The sequence below is a fragment of the Triticum dicoccoides genome, chromosome 5B (assembly GCF_002162155.2).
Source record: "Triticum dicoccoides isolate Atlit2015 ecotype Zavitan chromosome 5B, WEW_v2.0, whole genome shotgun sequence".
Taxonomy (NCBI): Eukaryota; Viridiplantae; Streptophyta; class Magnoliopsida; order Poales; family Poaceae; genus Triticum; species Triticum dicoccoides.
Window position 1 is genome coordinate 453364354 of NC_041389.1, and position 4056 is coordinate 453368409.

Consider the following 4056-nt stretch of genomic DNA (forward strand, 5'->3'; position numbering starts at 1 on the left):
CACTCTTGCCTTCTCCACTCCTCCCTTCATCGTTCCTCGATGGCACTTGACTTAGCGCCCGTTTAAGCATCCTGGCTATCGCCGGACCGGGTGAGCCTTCGGGAAGCGGGGCCGGACACCTGATTCTCTCCGCCTTGCTGAGCCAATCCTGGCCGCGGACAGTTTTTCAAAACAATGTTATGATAAATATAAACGAAGTGTTCGGTTACAGGGTTACTTACTTGGGTATCTGGGCGGTGGCAGCTCAGGCCCGCATCCTCGGTGGTGTCGGGACACTTTATTCATGGTCCGAAGAACAACTTATACATTCCTTCAAGCGTCATGCCGAAGAAGTGTTGAATGGTTCGCGGACTTTCTGGATTGAACTCCCACATCTGAAGAGGACGCCGTTTGCACGGCAAGGCTCGCCGAACTAGCATTACCTGGATTATTTTGACAAGACTGATATCCCTCTCAAGGAGTTCCCGAATACGGCTCTGCAACATTGATACGTCGTTAGCAGGCCCCCAGTCTGGTCCCACGTTGGCCCACGACGCCAGTTGAGGCGGAGGGCCCGAGCGGAAGGCGGGGGTAGCCGCCCACTCCGTGCCTCGGGGAGCTGTGATGTAGAACCACCTCTGGTGCCATAAATCTGACACCTCCGGGAAGGAACCCTCCGGCCATGGGGCATCGGCGTTTCTGCTTATTGCGGTGCCTCCGCACTCCGCGTGTCGCCCCTTGATTTCCTTCGGCTTCACATTGAAGGTTTTGAGCCATAGGCCGAAGTGTGGGGTGACATGGAGGAAGGCTTCACACACGACGATAAACGACGAGATGTGGAGGATGGAATCCGGAGCTAGATCGTGAAAATCTAGCCCGTAATAGAACATGAGCCCTCTCGCAAAGGGATCAAGAGTAAAACCCAAGCCTCGGAGGAAGTGGGAAACAAATACGACACTCTCGTAGGGTTCGGGAGAAGGGATGACCTGCCCTGGAGCAGGAAGCCTGTGCTTGACATCAGTGGACAGATACCCGGCCTCCCCGAGCTTCGTAATGTCCTCCTCTGTGACAGAGGAGGCCATCCACCGACCTTGAAGGTTGGATCCGGACATGATTGCAGGTCCGAAGTGCCCAAGCTTGAGCTTCGGGTGTTGGAACTCGAGAAACAGGAAGGCGTAAGCGTGGTAGCAAAGGGATAGGCCTGGACCCCTTTATAAAGGGGGAGAATATCAAGCATCCCCAGCATAACCGTTTGGGACTTGCCCAAAAACACGGAGTCATGCCAACAGGCGTGGTGGGGTTACCCATACCCGTATTGATGAGGATCCCGCGATAAGGGGACATGATCTTTGCTTTGACAAGACGTGCCAAAGAAACCGCCCCGCAGTATGTGCGGTAGCTGGTTGTGAAAAACGGTTCGAATAAAGACCGAGCCGTGGCGTGATGTCACGCTACGAAGAGTTGTCAGCAGATTAAATTTGTGAAATATTGTTCTCTCTACGGTGGTATGTGAAATTTGTCTTGCAGAGTCGGACACGATTTAGGTGTTCACAATCTTCTTTGGAGTATTCGGAGATGGAACCCGCCTTGAAATGCCGAAGACAATCTGCGCGCCAGACTCATCGTCATTGAAGCCTGGTTCAGGGGCTACTGAGGGAGTCCTGGATAAGGGGGTATCCGGACAGCCGGACTATATACTTTGGCCGGACTATTGGACTATGAAGATACAAGATTCAAGACTTCGTCCCGTGTCCGGATGGGACTCTCCTTTGCGTGGAAGGCAAGCTTGGCGATTCAGATATTAGATCTCCTTCTCTGTAACCGACTCTATGTAACCCTAGCCCCCTCCGGTGTCTATATAAACCGGAGGGTTTAGTCCGTAGGACAAGATGAATAATCATAATCATAGGCTAGCTTCTAGGGTTTAGCCTCTACAATCTCGTGGTAGATCAACTCTTGTAATACACATATCATCAAGATTAATCAAGAAGGAAGTAGGGTATTACCTCCATCGAGAGGGCCCGAACCTGGGTAAACATCGTGTCCCCAGTCTCCTGTTACCATTAGCCTTAGACGCACAGTTCAGGACCCCCTACCCGAGATCCGCCGGTTTTGACACCGACAACTACCCCCAAAGCTCCAGCTCAAGCCTCCAAGTCTGCACCGAAGAGAAGCACAAGGAACATTCTTGTTGCAGAGAAGAACAAGGCCCCAGTGCCTCAGGTTGAAGAAGAAGATGATGAAGCCCAAGTTCTCAGAAAACTCAAGCCAAATATACCAGACCATGATGACAATCATCCAGTGGCAGAGGACATGAAAGAGAGAAAAGATGCAGGTCTCAGACTGTGGAGAGAGGCAGATCCATATGTTGTGAGGAGGAGAACTGTTGTGGTCTATAGATTTCACACCAAAGAACAACAAGATTTCTATGAGACAGTGCTACTTGACAAGAAGCCCATAGTGTGTGACATGAGGTGGGTTGATTAGAAGTATATTGATGCTAATGAAGATCTCTTTCCAGGAGTGCATGAAAGCTTCAAGCTCAATGGAGTTGACAAGTTTGTGGGTCAAAAGATGACCAAGTGGAATGATGTGCCCCTCCGGTGGCAACTCCACCAGCTCCATCAACTTCAACAGATGCTTTCATCCTTGGAGTCCTCTCAACACCACCTCCTGAAGATCAAGCTTAGAGAGCCGCATAGCACTATATATTTTCAAGCTTTTTGGTAACTTGTAGCCAAAGGGGGAGAAAGTGTATAGATCATAGGCTGAGAGAGAGAGAGAGCTTTTCTTCTTTTTGCTACTTATTTGCTTGCTTGCTTGGTTGATACTTTATGTCTATGTGTGTGAGATACTCTGTATGGTCATTTGTTTGATCATATCATGCTTAATGCATGTGCTTGGATGATGATATTATCTATCTTTTATGTATGATCATTCACTTTGCCTTGGTGATGAGTGCATGTTCCTATTTCTATCATTTTGAGCGCTCCACCAAGATGTATGTGACATGGAAGAGTAACCCATGATCCTAATTGGTTGTGCATTTGCATTCAAAAGCAAATCTTAAATAATGCACAAATTTAGGGGGAGCTCTTGCTTATCACATACTTCTGAAAGCGATGATGTTTTTCATTCTTAGGTGTTTTTTCTTAGGGATATCTTGTTGGTTCGGTGGGAGGTCGTTTCGGCTTCGGGCTTTGGTCCTATCGTGACCGAGGATCGTCGGCCTTATGCCGGGGAGCCCATGGGATCCAGGCAGAAAGCCATCGTTTCGCACAGGCGACTCAACAACTGGGCCGGCCCATGAAGATCGAGACCACCAACATCGAATACACATTGTGGTGGAAAAAAAGGATCTCACGGGGATTCGAAGGTACACACGACCTGCTACTACCAGTTGAGCCAGCATTGTATTGAGCATATGGCAGCGTCAACAAATAAAGAACCAAGACGCTGCGCATATCCGAATTATATTAGGAATTTTGAAAGCAATTTTTTCAAAAAACGAAATGTTCTACAAAACGCAAACACTTTTCAAATTTCTGAACAAACTTTTATAAACTATAAGGTTTTCAAAAAATAGAAACGTTTTTTGAAATCACAAAGATTTCTCGGAAACGGGAATATTTTTCCAAATTCCAAAACAAAAATTTGGACGGGAACATAATTTGAAACTCCCGAACAAAATTTGAAAACACAAACATTTTGAAACTTGTGAACAATTATGAAACTAGAACATTTTGTGAAATTTCGGAAAATAAACCGTGAACATTTTTTTCAATTTGCAAACAATTTTTGAAAACGGGAACATTTTTTTAACACCCGAACAATTTTTCAAAATTTTGAACAAAAGCATTCGCAGCATTTTTTTAAGAAACAAAAACATTTTTTTAATTTAATACTTTTTAAAAATGGACATTCTTTTGAAATTTCGGACATTTTTTAAAAGCAAGAACGTTTTTCGAAATATAAAAAGAATTTTCGAACATGAACTTAGGTTAAAAAAGATAAAATAACCTTGAAACGGAAAAAGGGGGAAAGAAGAAAAAAGAAAAGAAAAAGGAAGAAGAAAAA